The following is a 26554-nucleotide window of genomic DNA, read 5'->3' as shown; positions in this document are numbered from 1 at the left end:
TCCCTGCCATGGTCCGGGATGGTGGATTGTTCGTCCGCTAAGCTCGTCGTGCTCCATTACGGTGTCATGATGTTTCGGCTCCGTCATCGGTGGAAATTGACCGTGTGCCGGCTGTCCCGGCACGTCAGCTGTGGCTCCAGCCGTCGTGGCGCAAGGCCGGCGAGCGGGGTAGCCCCAGTCTGCAGATGGCGATTCCCCGTTACTGGATGGTCCGATGTCGCTGAGACTTGTATAAAACTGTAGGGCGTGATTTTAGGAAGCTGTTTGTACTGATCACAGTGGCAAAAAACACGCCGAAAACGCAAAAAATGACCTTCAAGGCAGGAGCTCCTACAAGCCCATGCTCACTGTGGTTCTTCTGGGTCGTCTCAAAAAACATTCACAAAATGAAGTTAGGCATCAGTTTCCTACAAAAACAAACCAAACTCAGCCTTTAAGAGAAAAGGGGTGCGGGCTAAGCTAGTCACCGTTTTTTTTTGCGGGACATTGCCCTGTCAGTATAACCCAAACCGAAACTCAAAACCCCAATAATATCCCTACACTAATTTCAAACCCATCTCCAATTAACCTATGACGATACCCAGTCAACCCCAACCACACCCCTGACCCAACCCACTGGCTGAGCATGACTCGATCTTAAAAGAAAGCCATACCACCAAATAAAGAATCACCCTTCATCACACAAAGAATCACCTTAGCAAATACAGATCACTTCCCCTGACATGTCTGCCGTCACGCTACAGCTATCGGCAGCTTTGAAATCAGCCGTTCATCTCCCGGCATGCGGGGAGGCTTATCAACGGCAGTGTCCGTGCTAACGGCGCAGCGGTAAACAGAGACGTCAGTCTGCAGGGCGCCCATTTAAACTAGCCGCTCGGCTCCAGGCATGCAGTGCGACCTAGCAACGGCAGCACCCGTGTCAACGGCGCAGCGCAAGGATCGCCTCCAATTTTTGCACACAAATACCGTGTTCGAGTGGCCCAAAAGGATAGACGTCGTCTTCATAACGCGAAGGACCCATATGCGATTCCGACAACGAACAGGGTATTTTTCTTGATGCGCTTAGTTTTTTTTTTTTTTGAACAACATCACAATCTTCCACGACATAGGCCAGTAAATGCAGGCTTCACTTGAAAACATAATCAGTGTTTTACTGTTACATAACATAACACGGCGCACTGTTTCGGTGCCTATTCACCCCTTTCGCACGAGAGTACTAGGAATCCTAGTTTTTATTGATGTTAGCATTCATATAACACTTGACACAGTATTGGGCCTGTCCGCTTCTACATAATCATATCCCACTGCAGGGTGTAAATTAGATTTCAGAACCGAGGATGCTGGCAAGAGAGGCGGTTTGGTGGAAGGCGGGAGCTGGAAGAAAAAACAAATAAATGACGGGCGATGGAGAGGGGGTTAAGAAAAAGCAGAAATTACCTTCAAACCGAAGAGGCTCTCGTAGGAGGCAAAGTTAAGCGGTGGGAGGGTGCAGCTTAAGGTGCAGTGAATACACATTCCTGCATCCAATTTCTCACTAGGCATAAAAATTATGATAGCTTCACACTGACAGTCATCAGTCCTGCATGCTTCCTTTATTCTTACTCACGCTGTCTTAACACTCTGGAGAATGAGGATGATGGTCTTCAACGGCGGAGAAAGGCTTCGGGAGGACTTCTGTGTCATGTCTTAAAAAGGTCATAGCAGAAAAAAACTTGATTGTTGTCCCCGATGGGACATTTTTCAGACCAACTTCAGTGTCCTTTTACGACAGACGCCGCACTTTAGCAAGACCTTGTACACATGCGCCAGCCGGATGGCTGACACATGCGTACCCATGCACCTAAGAAGTCTAGGTATATACGCGCCTTCACGGCTGCAATACGTCACTTTTCACACGCCCTTTCAGATTCGAATTCACGCACTACGAAAAGTGCGCTTCGCGGTGTACTGCAGTCTCGGTGGTCATCTTATCGTGCTTAGCGGCGGTTTTGGTTGCTTGCTCTCGTCATCTTGTTCAGTAGTTTTGAAACATGGTTGCTATCAATCACATGAAGTCTTCTGTTGCTGGCTTCTCAGCTCTACAGTTGCTCCACAATGCGCATAAAACTGCGCATCAACGCGTACAAACGACATCGAGGCCTGCAAACACAAGCTCGACCACCGTCTCCGCCGCCACCTCCACCTGGTGTTACACCGAGTAACTAAGCCACCCGGAGCGGCAGCGCAATGCCACCGCAGCCATCATCGCCTCCTGCAAGGGCTGACTTTAGCCGTTTCGGCACACGCTCCTCCATTTTCTGTTCTTCTGTTGCCGCTCTGTTTCCACAGATTCAAGAGAAAAATATCTGTGGACATGCCCGATCTATTGCTAGAAGAATAAAATATTCTGAGGACACAAAAGCCCACATTAAGGATTTTTAATGTACAAGCAATTTTGTCAAATCGAACATCGGAGACCATTTGCGTAAGCCCCGCGTTCTCCGGAAGATTCGTCCTTTTACCGCTTGACACAATTTGCTTCGCGATCCGCTTTCGAATACTTTCGATCTGTCTCCAACACGTTGCGCTGCTGCTCGTTCCTGACTCTACGTATTGGCAGAGTTGACGAGGGTGGTGGATTTCGCTGGCAGTCTGTTGCTTGCTGGGCTGCGTTCTTCCGTTCCTTTACTTAACCCGTGATGCACTGGCGTGGACGGCCGCCATTTGCCACTGCCGAGTTAAAATACATGCTATGGAACTCCTTGCGCCATGGAACGCTTCAACGACACCTGGTATCATAGTCATTTCGCTGTTACAGAAGCCGCATCCGGCTTGTTTGTGGAATGGGCCATTTAATTTTGTCCCATTGATAAAAGGTGGCGCTGCCGCTGCTGGGAACGAGAATCGAGAAGCATGGTTTACTGCTGTAAAGCGTGCTCTGCGGAGCACTTTGGCACCTACGAGGAAGCCCCCTTTAAGAGACACACCCACATGCCGTGGCATTGTTCACCAAGTTTTTCGAGGATCGTTGGAGGTGCTTTTTGACTAGAGGACGTGAGGGAGAAGGAGAGGCAAACAGTTTATTTGGTTTATTCTGACAGCTATTTTACTGTAAGTGCGTCAAACTGACTACACAGGAAAACCGCTGTCCGGCATCTGTAGCGACGAAACGGCTCCTAAACTGGCCAATGGAGCAAAAAAAAAAAAAAAAAACAATAAATAAATACAAAGTAATTGAGATGAAAAAATATTTAGGAAACATTGCAATGGGATGACAATCAAATCCAGTGCCTCCGGAGTACTAGCTGAGCACTATGGCTTTATCGGACTAAAGGTGGACTTAGCGAATGCTTCGTCGCCTTTGCCTTGAAAAAGCTCTGACAACCGGTACAAGTATTTTACGTACAATACGTTTGACGTTGATTGGCGAGTCGTTATGCTAAACGCTCAGGTAACTACACATGAAACATGCCATTTCAGGCGGGTTGGCCAGTGACGATTACAGCTGCCGCCACAGCCTCTGTTACGAATCGTCTCCGCGCTCGTGTTGACGCAGAGCGCGAGTTTGTTAGCACCCGCAGAACCGCGTGCCGATATGCTTTCTCTGATAGAATGAGTAATAGGACGATAAGAGGAGAGGGCCACTTATGTTAATCGTGGGACTGCGAAATTGTGGCTTGGCCGAAACCCGTAGAACAGCCGTCGGCAGCGGCGGCGGCTGACTCAACGCCACCGGCGCTGCGAGAGACTACTCCTTTCTTTCCCCCTCTCTGGCAACGGTTTGCTACGGCGCTGCGAGACGCATCAAGTGACTTGCATTTTGTGCATTTATTCTTTTTCTTGCTGAGCTCAACACGCTGGAGGCGTGTTGACCGTTGGCAAATTGAGTAAAAATAGGCGCTCCCCTCCAACGTTCTCCAGTCTGCCGGCGGCAACAGATCCTGGTGTTACCCTGCTCGAGTCATGTAAGCACGCCAGTGTGCTGCTACCTTAGCCATGGTTTTTCGTCTCGCCATGCAGTAAACCAGTTACGTTTTGCTGTCAGTTCTTTGTCGTCATTACGACGCAGCTGTTCTGCTCGCCGCTTGTCCACCACGCTACCATGCTACATCACGGAGCAGGCAGGGTTCGGTACGGGGATGCTTTCGCCAAAGAAGCACCTTGCGGCCGATCCAGTAATTCCCGTTGGCTGTGACGTCAACATATCCTCCCGGAAAAGCTTCCTGTGGCAGTCAATCACACATTAGGGCTTTTGAATTCACAACACATAAAAGAAGCTTAGATGTCCTCGGACTTTTGTTTTTTTTAACACGGCAGAGCAGTGCGAGAAATGGGCAAAGAACCTCCAGTTCATTGCGACCTCATCTTCAATGAGGTTGCTCAGAAAACACGCGCGCAGAAAAGGCGCCTTCGTTGCCTAATGAAAGAATAACATCTGCGGTGATGGAACGTGGCACAAAAAATACCAAAAAGAATTGCATCGGCAAAGAGTAAATGTAAACTTACAAAAACGGTTCCGTCTCTTCCTTCGTGCTTTATCCAAACATGTGCTTCGGATTCAATGCACACGTCGTGGTGTAAGGTGAGGAAGCATCCGACATTTTCTGTTGAATGATACGTGTTTAGAATGCAATGTATGTTCTCATGCTCGTAGAGTGGACACGAGCACTTTATAATATAGAAACTTTACGGGGCCTTATGCGTATAAACATGCTTTTTTGCTGTGCCACTTGAGAAGAACATTTCCTAGCTGTGAAGCCCAGATGAGCGAAAGAATAACGACCCGGAAAGGAAGAAGAACCAGCGCGTGAGCTAACGAATGCTTAAGCAGCAAGAAAGAGGAGTATGCGGCTTTATTGCTTGGCACGGCCTGGTTATACGCATCTTTGTTGTCTTCTTGCTGGAAGCAAGTTCCCGACGCTGCAACATACTGGAAGCAACGCAAATGTGCAGGGGTGGTGCAGCTACTTAGGACCTGGGAGCAGTAATAGACGAAGCAGGAGAGTTTATATAACCTGCCGCTAAATGATGTCCGAAAAAAAAACATGTAACAACTGCTAGGTCAGAAATGGCAACACCACATACATGCGGAGGCCGATTGGCCAACGCTTTATTAAAAATTGACTGACAATAGGCGTATGCACAGTTGCGCTTTGAGGAACAACGACGTCAACAGGTAACCGCACCTTGATGAATATATAATGCTTGTCCGCAGGGATGAGTTTGAGATTGCTTAGTACATCGTTAGACTTAATGTTAGGGCTGCAAAATGTAAGGGCTACGGGGAATAACATTGACATCCCGGCGTCGAAGACCTACGCTTCGAAATCGCATAGGACAAAAATGCAAAGGGCATTCAGTGGCGGGCCATTTATTGCGAAAACCTAATTACCGCCCATAAGGAGGAAAAGCCGGAGACAAGCGTACCGAGGAAGGAAAACAGCTGCTAAACCTTCCATCGGCTGCGACTCGTAACACACACCCGCAGAGGTTGATTTTCCTGGGAGTTTCCCGACATTAGGCCTGAGGTCTTAATTTCTGACGACGTTAACAAGTCCCTGTAGCTTGGTGTATAAGGAGTTCGACGTTGCTCTGCCCATCGTTAGGCTTACAGTTAGGACTTTCTAACGCAAATCCAAATATGTTCGACAGCTCATGCCGGTGAGGGTGTATTGGGCATAGCCAAACACTCGATTTTACGTTGCATGCGAGTTCCAACACTCACATCATACGGGAGGAAATTCCTAATACATCCACGTACTGGCCTCAGCCATCGCGGCAACATTTAAAAACATTAACCGATTTGTACAGGACGGTTGTGTCTTTTGGAATCAGGCAGCGAATGCGGGAAACGCTCCGGCGTATCGGAACCGCCACCAACTCATCTTTGTCTCTCGCAATTATCTAGCCGAAATAAATTGTGTTTGCCATTCTGAGTAACGTTTAAATATTCCGGAAATATCCCACTTTTTGCTTCGTTTATGTTTCCGTGCTACGGCAAACGATGCTTCGTTTGTACACAAATCGATATTTCAGATAGAATATTTTGATTTGCCCTTTGTGCCTATTTTCATTTGCGAAAAGGAGCGCGCCACGTAGGTTTTCGACCAGCGTTGAACAAGTTCCAAACAATTGCAAACAAACGTAGACTGCCTGCGAGCTGCTGCCTCCGATGTGTAGTAAATGCACTGGCTTAAGTGGTGATCAGTAACACTGGTGGTTAGCTTAAACATGTGCAGTCAAGTGAACAATCTGTTTATTTCTGCCTCTGGCTCCTCTTATAATGTTATGCCATTGCGACGTAACAAAATGGAAGATGGCGCTAGGAGAAACGACAAAGGACAATTTTATTCTCACCAGCATCGAACTGTTGGCTGCAGCTATTCATTGAAAGAAAACGTTCCGCAGAAATCAAAACTAAACCAACGCTTATCAGCTGTATCTGAGAGGCTACCCGTCTGATGGTGTTTTGAAACTTAAGTTTTTGGCTTTTCAACGATAAATGTTTAACCAATTTACATATCTTCACGCAAAAACAAACCGCTTAAACGAACTACTGCCATTTTATTTCACGTTTACTATTTGATACGTGCAACCCATAAGGAGAACAAATGTACAGGGGAGAGGTTGGAAAACGTTTCTTTTTGAATTTCTTACTTTTCCTGCATTGCTAAAGAACTGTTCCCGTGTTCTCGTCTTCTCGTCACTGTTGTTCTCGTTCTCGTCATCGGTGTTCTCGTCACTGCAAACAATTAATATGGGCCTACTTGTTTCACAGTGTCGTTGTTCTCGAAATTTTCTCCCTCTTCGTGCAGAGCTAACAGGTAGGAGTCTATGAAAGAGCAAAAATTATGAGTCATTTTTTGAAAAAGAGTGCGAACTGTAGCGCGGAGAAGCCGCACGTCGAATTCGTGCTGGGAATGTTTGGAAATGACACAAAACTTGATGCTCAAGTAATCAACACGCCATTCACTTTCTTGGAATAAAGACGATATCTGCAGCACGGTAAAAGTTATACTGAACTGTAAAATGAAAAATAAGCTTGTGCGAATGTCTTCAAATGCCGAAACCTCTTATTGGCAAAAGATAGGCTTTGTAGTCGTCGAAACTTGCTTTTCCCAGCTAGCCCAAGATCCGAACGAGCTGACTACGGCACCAAATTCCACACCCTTTCTTATATTGCCATGTCACGCTTTCTATGGCTGAGACACAAACTTCGACATCCCTTTGATCCCCAGGAACCGTTTCGAAACAACTCAGGAATCCTTGCTGTGCTTTCTCGTAATTGGCCAGCCGATGTTTTGTCTTGGTTACCTTTGTGTAGCCGTTCGGCCCCTTTAAAAGAATAAACTACCACTCCTTCGGTAGCCGGCTTCAGAGCAAGCACGGAAAATCCAGTGATCATGTGAACGGGTTCCTAAGTGAATTATATGTGGGCCTTTTATGAAGAGCATGCATTCGTGTTTTTTCAACCTCGCCCAAAGAGCTCCGGTTCGGTTCTGCGATTCGTTTACTGTCAAACGTTCAAAGATATGATGTGGGGGAGGCCGGTAAGGAAGACTAGTATTTGCTCTTTCATATCCACTGTTATTTTCTGCCTGCGCAGTGCCCAAGCTTCCTTAAAGCTCCGTTAAAGCTTCGCTAAACCTTGGGACTCTAGTTCATTTCTATTCCAACCATGCACGACAAATAAACTAATGTTCCAGGTAGATTGGAACACAAAATTGCTGAGAAAACTGTCGGGGAGGAGCAGCCACTACCAGGAAACGTTAAACTCTACCACTGAGCCCACAAATTTTCCCGCTACCTTAACCACGCCACCGGTTGGAACGTCTTGCGTTCATCCTCTATCCCTCCCTATTCGCAAGCTTGCTGGACGAGTGTACATACAAGAATCAGCGGTGAGGCTTTCTTTTGTTTCAGCAAAATCTGAAACTGCGCTGAAGTAAGGGTACATTAGATTAAGTTATGTTACTTGGCCTACACTTTAAACAGTTCGTTATCGCGCCAGAAGCCTCCCGAGTCAACGCAAATTCTCAAATAGCGCGCAGTGAGAGAAATTCTCCATTCTCATTCCGACGTGACCGCCTGGCGTCAAGGCGACACTCCAACTCCCTTTCCTTCCCACAGCGGCCGGACAGGAGCAAAGAAACATAAAGATTAATGTGCGAAACGCACGCCGCGGCCGCTGATTCTTTACCCGGGCTTATTTATCTTTCCCACTCGACACTCAGCGTCCGCGAAGGCGCGCGCGACGTGCAGGAGCCGCGGCCAACAGAGGATGGGCGCGCGCTGTTGCGGTTTCGCTTCCAGCCTTTATTTCCAGGCGCCTTTTCTTCTTCATCCAGGCTCGTTTGTTATTAAGCCCGCCATAACACTGGGTCTCGCGGCTACGTTTCACCGGGTTCCCGCTGACACGCGCTTTTCTTTTTTGCGATGCGCGATGCTGGTTTTCGCAGGGCGCGCATTCTGCGCGCCTCTTTCGTTGATGGCTCTCGCAGATGCGAGGTTGACTCTGCGGCGGAGTTTGGCGGTCACATAACCGCGCGTCGGGCCTCGAGGGTTTGTTCACGCCGCGGCGTTCACTGACTATGGCCCGGAGGCAGAACACCCAGGGCGTGCCTGGGCTCAGCGTCGGAGACTAATTAGCACCGCCGCCTGAGTTGGGTGCGTCAGGAAAGAAGATGCTCCAGCCACTAGAGTGGTTTCGCGCGTCAGCGTCATATGACGCGAGCGCAGGGCTTGATATTTCGTTTTTCTTTTCCTCTTATTGATTTTAGTTTGCTTACGTGCGCGTGTTTTCTTGCTGCTGGTCAGGCTTATTGTACACACGTGCGTTGTAATAAACGTGGCAGGTTTTAAAAACAGAGAAAAGGAAAATAAATTAGCCGAGCATAGCTTGCGTGGACCGATGCGTCCTTCCAAAATGCATGAGCTTTTATGCCTCAATTGCAAACATTGCGGTAGCCCCGAGCACGTGTCAAGAGAATTCTGTGTAGGAATGCAGCCGAACTGCACGCAGATTTTGTAGCTCTGCGCCTACGGCAAAGGAGGCAACAAGGCATGGTGTGCCCAAGTGAACATCATCCGTGTTTCTTTTAATATTTGAGGGGCGAAGCACCTTAAGGCCGAGGCTTGTCCGGCGTCCGGCATCCGTGCTCACGGCACAGCACCGTATAAATCGAAACATCTGCGAACAAAAGGTTTACAAAATGTGACAGAGAGAGAGACAGAGTATGAGAGAAAGAGTGCTCCCGGAGAGCCGTGCTGCACATGCGCGAGGAACATCGTATTGGATTGAATTGGATTTTGATTTTGATTGGATTGGATTGGATTAAATTGAATTGTATTGTATTGTATTAGATTGGATTGGAAATCGTTTTCGCAGCAGTAAGCACTCTCATGGCCGATTTACGAAGAACGATCCCCAGTGCTTCGCCCACTCGTCATGATTCACTTCGTGGAGATGCGTGAACTTTTTTGGGTGTTTCAAGCGTAGGCTAATTGTTTTTACCGTCAGCGGCATCATAGAAAGATGAAGACGGAGGTTGCAGACCGTGAGTAAAACTTGAGCGAGACACAGTGATCTTTCGGACAGGATTAAAACCAAGCCATGACATAAATCGCTCGTATGCACACAAAAAAGATAAAATTAAGGTGTTTTCAAGTTCTGTGATGTTTTCAGCTGCGGTAAAAAGATTCTTGCCAGTATGGAGGACTGTTGTATTGTGGAGTTAACGACTGCAACTAACAATTTTCTGTCTGCACTCGTTGATTCACACTTTGTCCTTTTAAATTATTGCGCTCGTGTTAGGCAAAGGCGAATTTTAAGTTTGTTTGTAAAATACTCGTCTTGAGATTGTTATCGCACTTTGACGACGAGGAATATTTCCATATAGAGATTTGTGTAATTTCGACTAAAGAATGAAATTACAAAGTAGAGATGTACCCCAAACAGAGCTATTCAAAGTTATTCTTCATGGGTCCAGCATATAAACAGGGCCTATAAATTAAGGTATTTAATGGTGCGTGATTAAAGCATGCGCTTAAAAGGTTCATTCCTGGAGTCAACTTGAATTTGGTGCTAATTCTATGAAGCAGTTGTAAAGCATGCTCAATTACCACATTTTTGCAGGAACTGTTGCAGTACGTGTGGGTTTCTTCTGGCGCCCTCGTAACTCAAAATTACCGGCTATATTTACTTGTTCAAAACCTAGAACTTTCATAGAAATATTTCTGTAACTAACACGAAAATAGGGCGAGGTAACCCCACCATTCTCCATAATTGTTAATTTCTTGTCGTGCTTAAAAATTCAGCATTTACAAAATGACGGGAAACATCTTGTACGTATGTAATAAGTATGTGTGTTTGTGTGTTTGTTTATATTGTTTGTATTGGCCCAACAACGCTTTTATTGGCCCAACATGCGCAAAACTATTGAGCGCTATGTGGCTTCTTGCAACCAATGTCAACGTTACAAACATCCCACCACTGTCCCGGCAGGCCGACTTCAGCCTGTGGACCCGGCATACCGTCCTTTTGAAAAAGTTGGCATAGACTTGTTGGGACCTCTCCCGCGCTCATCACAGGGAAACCGCTGGATTATTGTATGCGTGGATTACTTATCACGCTACGCTGAGACGGCATCCCTACCCTCTGCCACTGCGACAGAAATCTCGCTCTTCTTGCTCCGGAACGTATTGCTACGCCATGGACCCCCAAAAGTCATAATCAGTGACCGCGGGCGCCAATTCACTGCGACGGTGGTTGAAGAGCTTCTTCGCCTTTGTGCCGTACAATTTCGCCGCTCCTCGCCATACCACCCTCAGACTAACGGTCTGACGGAACGAACCAACCGAACATTGACGTCCATGCTAGCGATTTACGTCGCTTCGGACCACAGAAACTGGGACGAGCTGTTGCCATTTATAACATACGCATATAACACGGCGAAGCATGAAACCACCGGTTACAGCCCGTTTTTCATCCTTTACGCCCGTCAACCTAGCAGCTGCCTGGACACCATGCTTCCTTTCTCTCTGCATGACGAACCCTCGTTGGCGAGGATGCTCTGCCTAGCTGAAGATGCCCGTCGACTTGCTCGCCTACGTACTCTCGCGTCCCAAGAGCGCTCCAAGAAGCGATTTGACAGTCGCCGACGTGATGTTACGTACGCGCCGGGTGCCTTTGTGTGGCTATGGACGCCATTGCGAAAGCGTGGGCTATCCGAGAAGCTTCTGTCCCATTACGTCGGCCCGTTTGTTGTGATCGAGCGTCTCAGCGATGTTGCGTATGTTATTTCACGCTTAACTTCAAGTGGGCGACAATCCAAAAAGACACAAGTGGTGCATGTTGCCCGCCTAAAACGTTGCCAAGAACGCAGTGTAAGTTAACTTGCCCAGAGGGCTTCGTCTGGGACAGGGGAAATGTTACGCCAATATTACACGCCAGGGGTTGCAACCATGCCAGCCTCATCACCGGAGTTGGAGAAAGAAGAGAACGAGGTTGCACTCCGGCTTGGCCCCATCATTCACGGACCGCTCTACCATCTACGCTCGTCCTACACCATCCAACCTCACTGTAAACAAATCCATCTCGTAACAATATGTATGTGTGTATGTGTCTTTGCATATGTATGTATGTATGTATGTATGTATGTATGTATGTATGTATGTATGTATGTATGTATGTATGTATGTATGTATGTATGTATGCATGTATGTATGAATGTATGCTTGTATAAATGTATGTATGTATGTATGTATGTATGTATGTATGTATGTATGTATGTATGTATGTATGTATGCTTGTATTTATGTATGTATGTACATGTGTATGTATGTATGTAGGTATGTATGTACATATGTATGTATGTACATATAATGGGGCTTTGGTCAACGCATCATAGTACCGTATAAACGAGTCGAAGTAGTGCCCGGTAGAGCTTGTACTGCCATCCAATATTGTCGATCGCTGGATGGTTCGAAAAGATAACGTATTTTCACCAACAGTGCTTGCGCACACCATTTTACCTTTTTGTGGTGCATTAGGAGCCAGTTTTTAGAAGTTTTTAGAACGTTAGTTTGTAGTATCTTCCTTTTTTTTTGCTACCGCTGTCTATATTTCGTTAGTTTCGAGGCCGTTGTTATGAACTCCAGAGCCGGTATACACCAGTGGTTCAAACGGGGAAAAGTTGTGAAGAACAAAACAAAACCAACGTAAAGAGAAGTTTTTTTGCCTTTTCCTGTCGGATGAGAGATGATGGATGGCGTCCGCCGTAAGGAAAGAATCGCGAACACACAAAAGGGAAGTGAGTTTTGAGTGGGGCCGCTTTCGGGAATGGAGGAAGCATCGTGAGATCTCTGCCCCAGGTGGTGGATAGCGCCCTTTCGGCGTACGTAAGCTCCCGTCGCGGTTGAGTAGAGGTCCAGACACAGCGCAGAAAATGGCGTGTTGGACCTCGAAATCCGGCGGGTAGCTTTTTTATCGCAATGAAATGCAGAAGTATCCACGCTGGCGGCTGCAGTTCAAAAGTTCAGAAGAACGTTCATTGATTATTGTTTGCGTCAGCCTGTTTGTGTCCACTGCAGGACGAATGCCTCCTCAATGATCTGCTTAATTGATTACTCTTATTACTGCAGAGTTAATGGGTACAATCCCCACGAAACGTTAATTGTGGACGGAAATATGGTAATACGAAATTTTTACCTCTGCTGGCACACCACCGCAATATAAACAAGGATATGAGCCCGCAACCCGTGCTAATAGAGTACGTTATTACGTTAAGAAAACTTGACACCAGTGTTATCTTTATACGACCAGCATAAATGCCCAATCATGCTTTGTATGAATTTTGTATGTACGAAGTATACGAGAAAAAAAAACTGCGGTTGATTCCTCTGTCATGGGAATCGGCAAAACACGAAAGCGAAATGTGCATCGAAATCTGCAGGTGAGCATGATTTGCGGGTCGGCGGCTGTCCTGTGGGTGTGCTTGGGGAGCGACGTCCTGCTGCCGGGTTGCTTCGGCAAACGTGCCGGATATGACGACAGTGAAATCTTGTGGTGTGGTGGCATAAAACACTTTCCTGTTAAAATATAAAACCCGAAAACGAACAAACCTAAGTGTAACCTACTCTTTAGTACTAAAGGTTGCTTCCCCGCAAGAAGACCCTGTGTGCAGGGGTTCACCCTTTATAGGCCGCTTGCTTCGTTCTACTTGCGTCACTTCCGTGACGGATATGACGTCAGCGAAATCTTGGTGTATCCGGGAAAAAAAACACTTTTGTGTTAACATACTTCAAACATATGGTACCATGCTTCGCGCTCTAATTAAGACTAAAACATAAAAGCTGTGTCAAACGTTTGTATTCTGAGGAACCATTGGATGGGTTTGTTTTTTGAAAGACTATCTGCATTAGCTACGCCTGAGTGCGTAATACTCCGTATGATTTCCGCATTCCCATAATTCCGTATATATGGGACGTTTCACTGGGAGACTTACTACTTGTTCAAGATATGGGTACCGCGCGTAACATTCTATAATTCACACAGGTAATGCAAGTTTGGCGTTAATTGAAGCGTTACAGAATTTGGACAAAGAACACGTGCGCAACGATGAAATTCTCGCGCAAATATACATGCACACACGAAAATTGCAGCAACTCCTGAGTGGTCACGATAGGATAAATGCTTAGGGCGCCCTCCTTTGCCCCAAGAATTTTTAAAGTTGGTTGCACTATTGCGCAATTAAAATGCTAGGGAGACACTTTGACTCGTTTGATGCCAAAGGATACACTTTGACTCGTCAGAACCCAAAGTCTGAAGCCAAAGCACTGGTCTGAAGCCAAAGGAGACACTTTGACTGGCCTGAAGCCAAAGTCTGAACCCAAAGCACTGGTCTGAAGCCAAAGGCCCAAGGGCCGTTACTAAATACCTCCGTAAGGCCCCATACTCCCTTATAACGCGTAATATACCGAGTACCTGTAGAATTGACTGCCGTACTACTAGTAAATGCTTCGTCGGCAAGGCATTTTTCTAGGGAATATAGGAAGTCAATTATCAAAGTATAATGAACCAGGAGGCTTTAATTAAATACCTCTATATGACCCCATGTATCGCTATATAGTGCTTTACACCGAACTTCAAGGTCGTTTTAAGTGCAGAGCACCTCAAAGGTCCGGCTTGTCGTCGATGCTCTTCCACGGACACGCTATCTAGCCACCGCAGTCACTCGGCGTTACGCACCTAAACAAAGGATTCGAAAAAGCACCCGCTTGTTTCTTGATTCAGCCTTCCAACCAAGAATTGAGAGGATACTTGAACAAGACGTTTACATATGCAGAGCCATTTGGAACTCCTGGAACCGGTTGCACTTGTCACACATGTTTCCATTATTAACAGAAAAGCTGTTTAACAAAACGTAATTTTTTGGGTACGCAGTAAAAAATACGAAGAAATGGCCTAGTGCGCGCCCGTGAGCGCGGTCCTCATGGCGACCGCCTTGTAGTTAACAAAACCAAGAGAATGCCTAGAGTACGTGTGTGCGTGCCCCGCGGCGACCGCCTAGCGTCTCCTGAGTATCTTTGTCGAGCCAAGTATGCCCACCTAGGGAGATTAGCCAGGATTGCGGCGACCACCCGGCATTTAAAATACAACAACGTAGTGTCTAGAGTGCCGTCCGACGGCACTCTAGCTGATCGTTGCAGGCATGGCTAGAGTGCCGTCCCACGACATTCGAATATTTAACACTAGGCTAGCACCGGCCGAAGAGTCTGTCGTTGTAGTGTAGAGGATCCGACTTAGCTCCTTGATCCCAAAGTCGATGGTTCGAGACCGGCTCTTGCATGGGTTTTTTTTTCATTATTTATTTGAGGAGTAATTTTTGTCTTAGTTTAGTTTTGGTGTCTTAAAATATTTGTTTGTGTGCGTTAGGTTATCTTATGTTTAAGTTAGGTTGCCTACATTTACGTTATGTAGAGCGATGTACTGCCAGACGCGGCAATTTTGCCACAAAACGCCGGGGGACGTCGATATAGTGGAGTGCTTATAATACCGTCGGACGGCACTCTAGACATGGACAAAGGGTCCAGCGCTCGTGTGTGCATGATTCACGGCGACCGCCCAGCGTCCCCGGCGCACGTTTGTTAAGCCAAGCATACCCACTTAGAAAGATTGGCTAAGATTGGCCTCGAGTACGCCAGCATTGTTTGGAACCCCCACCAAAAGTACCTTTCCAACAAATTAGAAAACGTCCAACACAAGGCCCTTCGCTTTATCTATTCAAAGTATTCGAGGCATGACAGTGTCACTGAGCTGCGCAGGCGGGCATGCTTACCGACCCTTGCAGCCCGTCGCCGTGTCTGTTCCTTAAAGTTTCTTTTTCTTTTGTATCACAACGGTTTAAACATAGATAAGGACAACTACATAAAGCCGCCTAACCATCACTGCCTTCGTACCAACCATAATAAGTGCATCAGGCCATTCATGTCACGCTGTGACACTTTTAAATATTCATTCTTCCCGTCAGCAGTGGAAGAGTGGAACAAACTGCCACGTGAATGCGTTAACATTTCCTCTGCAGATTCATTTGTTCAAAATGTAGAAAGATTGTTTTATGAAGAGTAAAAGTTGCCCTTTTTTGTTTGTGAGCGCTTCCGAACAGACTGATCACTGTAACACCTGCTGATGCCACGATGATGTTTTGTGGCCTGGCCATGATTTTGTGCAAGAGCTTCCATCGTTCAGTTTTAGTTTCACCAGCATCTTGGGATTCTGTTTCTTTCGTTATGTGCGATATTGCTTGCTTTCTACTCGAGTGTGTATATTTTCACGCCCACCCTGTATGAGCCTGAGAAAGGCTTACAGTATTAAATAATAAAAAAAGGAACTCCAGCGTTCGCCGTAATCGTGGCAACACTTGCTCGGAACGAGAAAGACACGTCATAGCGTACGCGCGTCCAAGGTGATGGAGTAAATGTTGTGGCCGCGAAGAAGAAGCAAATCGGAGGCAATCGTGTACTTAAACCTTAGTGGTGGTCGGGAAGGTTGCGTACAGCTTCGCCACCTTCAAGTCTTACGCGTATATAGGAGACTGCAGGTACATTTGCGGCAAAATATGTGTAATTAATCAGCAGTCCCCGCATCCATTCCGTACGGAATGCCCGTTTGGTTGGTTTTTACGATAGTAAGCGAAAAAGAGTGGTCGCAGAGCAAAACGCGACGCGTTCAAAATGGCTCGGAAAGGCTCCAGCAAGTGCGAGATGAAAGCAAGCCCAAAAAGAAAAGACCTCCCGCTTGTGCTGTTCTGGGCAGAACAGGAAACAAAAGCTGAAGGAAAGGGGACGCGAGCTCTGCGACGGCGGGAAAATTGAAGTGAATTGAAGAAAACCTCCGTTAAATTCATCAAGATAAGAGTTACACAGCGAGTGGAAAAGCGTGAGGAGTTGTAGCAAAAAGCGAAGAACGGCGCCACAGCCCGTACGGCGAATCACTGCTCTGCACTTCCGATAGCATTCACGTTGAGTAGAACGGCTTTAATTTTTTTTTCCTACTCAATTTACCGCCCCTTCCCAAAGAAAGTTGAGAGAAGCGCGAAAGCTGAAAGTACGTCCACCCTTCGCTGAAAGCGCGTCCAGTAGATTGCCAAACCTTCAAAGACCCAAATCGGAAACGAAGAACGAACGCATGCGACGATTTCTCGCGCACTAAATAAACGCATCTACGAACGATCTAAATGTATACCGATACGGGGCTTATCAGCTAAAGGTATACTACTGCTCTCCTTCTTCATAATTGATGTGTCTATTGTCTTATCTAGAACCGTTAGTTTTTCACGATTTTCAAGGAAGCGTTTTGACAGAATGGAAGCTTGGTTTCAGGAACACGCTGTGTGTCCAGAAATATTATAAGAGCTTTCCGGTCGACCAACAGGTCTATGAGGACATGCATTACTGCTTTGACCGAATGCTATTGGTACCGCCAAGAAAGCGTTAGCTTTAGTACACAAGTGCATTGTTCGGAAGATGTTTTTATAATCCCTGAAAGGAGTCTGATACCAAGTATGAAAGCTATAGAGACTTAAAACTAGTACGTTCGTAAAACGCGTGAATCTATGCAGAGCGCTCTGCACCAAGCAAGTTTAAATTCAGCTCAACTACTCTACACAAACGCATTGATCGGAAGCAATTCTTCTAGATGCAATATACTTATGGTCTTACATGAAAAGTATGAGTACTTGAAAGTCGCTTATTGATAGCTCTTTTGTGGGCAGCTGAAGTTTAACTTATCAAGCGTTTCGGAGGGGCACACGGCGTTCCTCGTTGAGAACACGTACAAAATGCTAAACGCTTAAAATTGGCCAGACAGCCGCAACAACAACTTTTACGCCATTTATGGATATGCATTGTCGACTTTAGCGTGCCGCCTAAGCCCAAATTTGTCGCGGCCGGGGTAAAAAGGGCGTAATTGTCCTCGGCGGAAGAATATTGGTGCGGCAAGCTTCTTATGTGTGGTGGCCTTTTTTAGGTCACTGCGTAGTCCGCAAAATTAAGGACCACTGTTTTCTCTCAAGCCTGCGTAAGGCTTAACGTAAAGTCGAGCATATTGTTTTTTTCCGCCTAAATTTTTGGGTCGTCGGAGCAAAAAAAAATAGTGTTAAGCCGGAAGTCCCACTTGTCCCACCAGTTTCTCTCCTCACTAAAAATGAACTTCCAATAGGAAGTAATTCGGTTCCAGAGCGATGCGAAGCCATCGCCCTGCACCCCAGCATTTTAATGTTGGGCATTCGGAGGTAGTTAGGAGCGGCTGTACATCAGGTCAGAGCGGGAATATTCAGGGCGAACATCCATTTTTGGCACCTCTGCCTTCCATATACGTATACAGCCGCTCCGAATGGAGCCTGGGGTGACCTTATTACCTCAAATGGCTGCCTCGAGCGCCCCCCCCCCCCCCCTTCCCCCTATGCAACGGCTCATTTGGCTCGGAGCAGCGGGCCTAAGCTAGCCGCGCCCAAGGTAAAGGAACAAAAAAAGTGCGAAAATACAGACCGCGTGTGTGCTGCGTCTGGAATCAGAAAATGTGCGCGCGAAAGTAAAACGAGTAAGGGGAAGGGTTGGGCTACAGTGATTTAGAGCTCGAAAGTTGATACCGGCTTCATTTCCGTAGAAGGCCAGGCGAGAGGCGTGCTGTGACCTATTATCATCTATCCTCAAAGTAGCTTAGGCGGAATGGTAATCTAGTTATCTGGCTGGGGCGGACATTACTGGTTAGTGAGGCGTACGTGTTAGGGATATTGTTGTACGTTGTAAACACGAAGCGCACGCAATGTATGAATGGACGAAATGACCCCGAGTAAGGGCAGCGTGGGCTATTAGGTTGATAGGGAATTCGGATGTGATCCAACTGACGAAAGAAGATCGTATCAAATGTAAATAATTTCGATTTCTTCAATGTTACACCCGTGTAAAGGTTGGTTCCGTTTGTACTGCGGTCGCGTAGAGGACAATGTTCGACATCAACGCTGAAAGGAACCCCTGGCACAAGTCTTGTTGCGAATACTTGGGTCGGTAGACTGGCCAGTCAATTTCACGGATTTTTATATATATTAATGAGGCCGTTTCTACCCATGTCAATTTAAATCTATACTGCCAGTATACGTGCCAAAAAGTTTCTTTTTCGCCATTTTGGTGGCACCACTTAGCCTGCTTCGAACATGTCCCTTCAAGTCCTCAATATCCCCAGTTTTTTAGTGCCACAGCTTATTAAAGATTGTTATGTAGCTTTTCTCGGCATTGCTGGAAAACTTTTGATAGGTAATTCAATGATAACTACATATATAAATGCAATCTAAGCCCCTTGTACACTATGGTGCTAGTATCATAAAGTAAAATAAAAAAATATTTTGGATACTAGTGCACCTCGTATGCAGTGTTCCACGTTGCTTCGTCTCATTAAATATATCTCGCTCCTGCCCTACACGGCGTGATAAAACGTAACTTGCTCATTATTGCGTTTTAAATCTAAATAAAAGCGATAAAAGTGCCACTGTGATCTTGTTACGACTGTCGAATAATTTATCTATTGCTGCTGATTGAAAGACCACATTCTAAAAAATCTCTTGTTCTGGTTATATTATTGTCTAAATAGCCGTTTTTTTGTAACATTTCCTATTTATTTTACTCCAGTTGAGCAAATGTTAACGTGAAAACAATATTTATACATAGCTATTAAGCCCCGCATATATACTCCAATGCTGTTACGCTTGGCGCCACTTTTAACGCAATTTATAAGGCGCGTGTGTTGATTGGGCAGAAAAAACAGCTCATAATACTCTGTAAACTAATAAGAGAAACAGTCTTCGTTGGATGAAAGCGAAACCAACCTGTCAAATTTTATGTTACCAGCTTGTTCGCCAGATATTTGAGGCGTTCTTTTTAAGTGAGTCAGATCCCAAAACCGAAACTAAGTCAGATAAAACGGCAGTGACAAGAAAATTTCGGCAACTTTCCCATAGAGATGAAGTTGCAACAAAACAGGTGAGATAACGTCCGGCAAACATGTACGCAGATCGTACTTCCTATCGAAAATGATCCAGAATCTATTGTAGCTCGGATCAAAATTATCCAAATCGATTTCTCGAATAAGAGTTTGCTTTTGGCTGGCTGATATGACTGATTCGTGGCTCTTTGAGAAAGTTCTTTTGCTTTGCGGAGGTGGCTTATGATAGATACGGGCGACAATTCAGAGATCAGTGAAACATCTGTTTCGAGACGAGGACGACAAAGTTAACAGGCGACGGAGTCAAGGAAATGAAACTGAGAGATGTGAAACGATCATTGCATCTGGTCTCCCCTGCGGCTATGGAGAAAATGTGGTTGTTGTTTTTTACGGCCATATTTAACATTTTATTACTTAATAAAAAGCCACCGCTTACGTGCCCTGGAAAACCCGCCACCCTCTGTGGGTGCGAGCCACTTCATTACGGTGAAGGAGAAGAAGATATGACTAGCCTTCTTGTGAAGGATTTTGTAAAATTATGGCAAGGCACTTGAGAGATTGCTTACTTCGTGAGGGTCTTCAGGCGTTACCAACGAAGTGATCCTGCGGTATAATTAGTAAAGAGCTGCTTATGCTTCCAAGACGACTGACGCGCGCTTCATGTATAGTTCCAGTGTTGTTGAAGTCCTACTGCATATTTTTATTGCCTTTTCTGCCTAAACGCCATCGTACCATTCTTAGAAGTCAATTTAAATAAAGTTTTCATGAAAATTCCTTCTCAGAATGAATGTATCAATTTAATACGAGCGCCACATCCAAACTTGCCATCCTCAAATCGGTCAAATCCACCTCATAATTTTAATTACTTGTGGCAGTAAACCTTCCCTAACTGAGATGTAAAACATGTCATATAATAGCTTTGACAGCTTTGCATTTAGTTGCGGTGACAAACTTTCGTCTGTAATCTCAAATTCTGTTTAGGTGGATTTGACTCACTTCGAAAAAAAAAACGCCTCATTTATTGATGTCCGACGCAACCAACAGTTAAACAGTGTATGCAATGTCGGTTCAACCTAGTTCAGGGAACAAGGCGAGAAATTTTCTTGACTTCGGGAAATAATTTCGGTCATTTTGTGGAGTCGCCCATTGCGTTACCTAAAACCAGATTTCATCCGCAAAATCGTTTGTCCTCAATTTATTCGCAAGTTTCTTGTTGTGAAGAACTATAACCGTAGAAATTATTTGAACGAGAACTGCGTTCTCGTTCAAATAATTTCAAACTGCTTTGAACGAGAACTGGTTGGAGCTGGTCAACTCCAACCTCTCGGTCCAGCGTAGCGTGGTGGATAGGGCAAGGGCAGCCAGCGCGAACCAGGGCTTCCCGGACTAGAGGAGGCCGCTCACAGGGCGGGCGTCTTACCGTCAGCGCCTGAAGCTCGTCTATACAAAGTATATCCACTCCACTCCACTCCCTCCAGTGAGTGCCTTTCATCGCACCTAATACATTAAAGGGACACTGAAGTGAATTTGTCAAGCTCCCGTTTTTACTTGCACTGCGTAGACTGGCTCAAATTAGCACACATTTCATCGTTTATCCGGTTGACAAATCGGTAATTATTTTACAAAGCGCAAAAGAAGAAAAACTACCATGCGCGGTTTGCGGCGGCCGCACCAACTAAGGTTGTGACGTTGGGAGGAGGGGCGCCGTGATTGGACGATGCCCAAGGTTAGCAATCACACAAGTTTCGGTTTCGGTTTCGGTTCTGTAAAACATAACCAATGGCGTTGTTGGATGGGCATTCTCAATATCTCAGTAATCATCGTACCGCGCTTCTGCCATGTTGTCGGCTGTAACATGCACAAGATAAGCTTCCCAGGACGGCTTGTAGTCGTAGCATTCACTAGCCGAGACCTACGCAGTGTATGAACGCCCTCCGCGTACCCGCAGACGCCCAAATGTCATGCGCTTTTCCCCCATATTTGGAGCTTGCCTCCCTCATGCCTGTATCGTAAAAAGCGTGTTCGCACCAGGCCAAGGGTCTGTTCATTCTGGCGTGTGCCCACTGCCTGCAAGCAGTCGGTGCTTATGGCAACAGCACGCCAACGAGAACTCGCTAGCGCGCCAGTGCCAGCCTGCGAGCGTTTTGTGAACTAGTTCGTGTAGCCATGAACGCTGCGGCCCAAAAAAAGGTGAACTCAATATAGAAAACATCGGTGGAAAACAAAAAAGTTACTTACAAAAAAAAAGCATGTACCCGCGGGGATTCGTACTCGTGACTTGCCAAACATTTGCGGTGACATACCAGGCGCCCCAGACAACTAGGCCACGAAGCGGGACGCGAAGGTCTTGCTAATATAGGGTTTATATTGTACAACCGGTTTACACTTTTATTTAGTTTGGCATTTCAAGCAGCTTAGGTGACTATTTGTTGTACTGCGATCGTGCAGTAAGCGTCGCCCGAGTTTCCACAGTAGCTCACGTCTAGCAATTGCATTTATTAGACGGAAAAGCGTTCGCAGATGCGTAGTCGTGCTGCTGACCGCTGTGCTTGTTCGCCCAGCGCAAAAAAGGGCTTCCCGCGCCCTAGTTTTACGCTGTACGGTACAAATATCAGTTGATTTTATTTCCTTAGTACCTATATTGACTTCGCTGATTCTTCTCCCGCCTTCAAGAGGCCTTATATTTTCCTACTGGCGTACCAGTCAGCGAAGCGTCGCATGTGCGCTTGTGCAGCGCTTGTGTGAAGCGACCTTGACTTGGAGCTAGATACAGTGTACAAACAAACCAAGTAAAGAAAGGCACATTCTTCCATTCACAAACGTGTCCTGGTTTCGTTTCAATTAACCGAACGAATTGCGACCAAGCAATTTTTTTTAACCTCCTTGATTGCGACGACCCGCCGGCGGCCGGCGGACGAAACGCTGGGCCGACTGACTCTGTCGGCCGGGGAGCCGTGCAGTAGCGCAGCCGTGGCGCAGCCGATTGCCAGCTCATCCCCTCCTGACGTCACACGAAAACGCCACAGAAAATGGGCGAGCGTAAAGAGAGGAGGACAGCATTTTCCAATTAATTTTTCTACTAAATAAAATCGCGTAAACGCGATTTTATTTTGAAACTGGAAAACTGGGACAACTTGCACTGACGGCCAGACGCACGTTAGCAGTTCTTGAGTAGGAATTCACGTACTTGAGCCGGAAAAAGACATAATAAAAAATTCTATGGTGAGGTTTTCGGGGTTTCCATGGTACCAATGGCCCATAGCCGGAGTACGGGATAGACTTATTCTGCTCACCGGTACAACATCCGCCGCTTTAATTCATTCGTGGCATTGCTGATGGCGTCAAAAAACAGAAATGGCTGTGCGCACTATGTTGCATATTGATCAATTATCGATACGAACAAATAATCATGCGCCTGTGCTACAACACGCCCATATATCCCATTAAAATTACTGGCTGCTACGTTTGTCCCCCTGCTCTAGCACATTTAATGCAAATTTAACGTAAGCGCCATAACGCAGAACAAACTTCACAGTACTTTACAACCTTTAAGGTAGTCCTGTAATGGAAGTATTTATTTCTTCGTTGTTTTTTGCCCACTGGTTTTTAGTTCTGAACGGCGCGAATGCTAACCTGATACCGTTAAGCATAAGTTGTGTTCAAATGATTTATAACAGCAGTTTTATAGCGAACAGTACGAAAAGCATGAGAAGTGAACGTTATTGATCGTAGCTTCTGGCATAATATAAACACATAAAGTTATCCCCTGTGTTACGCAGCGCGGTGTCCGTTCGTTGAACTGTGTCACGTGTACAGAAAATACTTTTTTTTCGCGGTTAAGGATGCGAAGCGGACACTTCTTCTTGGAGAAAATGTTGCGTTAATGTCCAAACATTTGTTGCAACTATGTTTACTGTTTTGTCCCCACATGAGATTGGCAAAAAAGCTGTATGTAAACAGTGATAATTTTTGCCGTCATATTCGTATTTTCGAACAGGAAACAGCATTACGCATATTGGCTGCAGTTTCTTACATTATGCGCAAGAGTGTAGAATTTGTTTTTAAGTATTTATACGCAAAATAAGTTTAATACAGCGTTAAACGTAACTATAAGGTTAGAAAGGGGTATTTTGCAAGACATGAACGTAAAATAAATTATAATAGTCGTTCCGTGCTGCATTGCATACGGCGTCGTTCCGGCTTCGGTTTAATGACGTGCATGACACAGCTATATGGTTGCCGTTTACAGCCAGTCAAGCCTGTGAGAAAAATGGCTAATTGTTTTATGCTTCGAAAACGCGTTATCAATATGGTCGTATTATCCACATGACCGCCATAAAAACGAATAGTAAAACACCCGCGTAAATAGGCTCGCAGGTCGTCAACAAGACTGCATGGAACTGCGATACACTGCACAAAAAATTGTCTGTATTATTCACAGTAAGTCTGCAATGCCGCAAATAACCTGTCACCTCTTTTTACCCGTTTCGGAAGGAATTTGTCTCCAGCAGTGCTTGTACCGTCTGGTGTAGCGAAGTATTTTAAATTTTGGCGCGAAAAGCTTGTAGTAAGGGGAGAAGCAGTTGGGTGATTGCAGGTATTTTAGTTCTTGAAAGTTTATCTACCCCTTAAACTTCTGACCACAAAAGCGTGTAAAGCTGAAATGAAGTAAATCCTTGTGAGAATTCGTAATTAGCCAAAGGTAGGGTATATAGCCAGTGTATTCTTGCGCCACTTTGAATAGGTTGCGCATAAAGGCTATGGCACAAGCCCTGGTGACGTGCCTATTCACGGTGAGGTGTCCAACAATAGGTTGTTTAGTTAAAACTAGGTAAAAGAAATATAAAATCTTCGGCACCTTTTTACGCTCCCTGTACGTGTAGCTTTGGCATCGACTTGTTTATTTTTCACTTCACGCCTTTTCTGAAAAACCTTCCATGACTTCCAACAATGCCGGATGATCGACTGATGATTTGTGCTGCGAATATGCATGCGGTAATTTTTCGAATAATTCCCGCGCCTTACGATAACCTAATGTGGTTTGTATAATGCTCCAAACCGAAGAACATGTTCAATAAGTTTGGCAATATGCGCTACCTTATAAATTAAATTGAAAGCAAGGATTACCTTAGAACGAAACCAACCTGCAGACTGTGACTCTGCAATGGCAGTTATTTTATTTGTTTTTTTTACAGTGGTTTACTCATAGAGCTAAAATTTTTACCAGGGCTAGGTTGCTGATCCTTTTGTGAACCTCAAGCAACACATTTTCTAAAGTTTTTCTAGAAAACACAAAAAACGATAGTTTGATAAATGCGACAGTCTTAAAAGAAAAGTGATTATTTTTAACTTTCCAGTTATTTTTCTACAACTAAGCTGGGCTTTAATTTGTGTGTGTGTGTGTTGTTGTGTATGCCTTTCTACCGGCTTACAATGGAGATAGACAATAACAAAGCACTTCGCGGGACCGAAGTTTAATAGCGGCGTCCAACTTGGCGTACCAGAAACAGAGAAGAAACTCGGCGTTCGTTTCGAGAAAACGTCATGCCAATTTGGAGGAACATTTTGCTTCAGCCTTCTAGATAAATTGCGGCCGCGAACACGGACGCGGACCTCACATCAATATTATAAAAACGTACGTTCCAACCCAATTCCCCGATTTCACCGAGCTAATGGGGCGCTTTTTTGTTTATCAACCCATAGATAACTTGCCGCTGCTAACGACGACTGCTTTTCCAGAAATTTTATCAGTTTTACATCTACTCTTTTTGATTTTGCACGGTAATGGCCATTGTGGCGTCGCAAGAAAGATGACTAAATAAACGTTTCCGATAAAAACAGAAAACAGGACGTAAGAGTCGTCATTAGGCAGAAGAAACGTCTTTCCAATGCCGTTATCCAGCAAAATAAAACTTTTGATCCGAAAGAAGCAATTACAACAGGCAATAACATTCGGATGCTCACCGTCATCATGTGCGGTCGCCACTGCCACCCGTCCCAGGTGTGTTGTTGTGTCGAGCGCCTGTAGGAGCACGATCATCAGCACCCACGAGCGTCCAGGACTCATTGTAGCGGCTGTCCCGTCTCACAGTGAAGTGACACGTCTCAGTTCTCCACTGATCGCGACTTCCACTCTGCTTTATTCGGTCGCTTTACACGAGGCGCCGCAAAAAATATGCCACCCCGGACTGATCAGCGAGTCCGCACACACAGACTTCAAAACTACAACAGCGTTTGCACAGAGAGAGATGAGCGTTCGCTGGCGCGCGCGGCGCGGCGTCTTTCAAAGCAGCCCGCGCTTGCTGCCTCGGCGCTCTGGGGCGAAGTGTCGGCGGCTGCGATCAAAGAGGTTCACGCGGAGCAGCTCCGCTCCTCTTCGCTGTGAGCGACAAACTCTCTTTGGGGACGACGCCCGGCCCGCCGCCCGGTGTTGCTCGTGGCGGTGGTGGCGCCTTCCCCGCCGCTCCCGCGCTTTCTTGCCCGGGGTTCGCGCGGGAAAGAAAAAAGGAAAGCGCGAGCCGCTGTGGCGCGCTCCTGTCCGCCCGTGCTGCGCGCGGAATATCGCAGGCGGTCCGCAAGCGCCGGATTCAAGCTCTGGTGCGAGTAGCCCTCTCTCTCGTTTGTTGTACCTGACAGAGGGCTGCGCCCACTGAGACCGGCGCCATCCCGTGACGGGAAAATGAAACTGCCGGTTTGGGTCCCTTGGTCCCCCGGGTGACCATCGGCCGGCTAGTACAGCTGATGATTCGTTCGTTAACTAATTTCTCTAATCCTTTTGCGATTTCCTTAGGATGAAAACTCCGAGAGCAACTGCCCATTCTTGTTTTCAATGATCGGGAAACTGCCGCGTTTCAATTCGTTGGTTTCTCACAATTTTCCTTACCCAAATTCGGCGAGCATTGAGCGTTTCTTCTACTGTTTGGAGAGAACACTCGGAGTTTCTGTTGGCGTCAGGCCGCGGTCATTGATACATGAAAATGAAAATTGAAATTCTCAGCTTCGACAAGCAGCCACGCGCAAGTGGCACGATTGCAAGCCTTAGTACGAGGATTTCTTTTTTTTTTTCAATTTGCTTCC

General features: G+C 46.0%; 1 pseudogene across 1 annotated transcript in view; it reads right to left on the bottom strand.

The window, feature by feature from the left end:
* The window catches only part of LOC144169490 (neural cell adhesion molecule 2-like), a 250270-nt pseudogene extending 224207 nt beyond the window's left edge, over nt 1–26063 (bottom strand). The window contains exon 1 of the transcript XR_013322458.1: nt 25442–26063. The product of XR_013322458.1 is annotated as a neural cell adhesion molecule 2-like (transcript). The remainder of the gene's footprint in view (nt 1–25441) is intronic.
* Nucleotides 26064–26554: the final 491 nt, after the last annotated feature.

This window comes from Haemaphysalis longicornis, unplaced genomic scaffold (genome assembly GCF_048455015.1).
Source record: "Haemaphysalis longicornis isolate Haplotype H1 unplaced genomic scaffold, Haemaphysalis longicornis Haplotype H1 scaffold_2, whole genome shotgun sequence".
NCBI classification, from domain to species: Eukaryota; Metazoa; Arthropoda; class Arachnida; order Ixodida; family Ixodidae; genus Haemaphysalis; species Haemaphysalis longicornis.
Note: the sequence above shows the minus strand (reverse complement) of the source record. Positions and strands in the feature narration are given on the sequence as shown.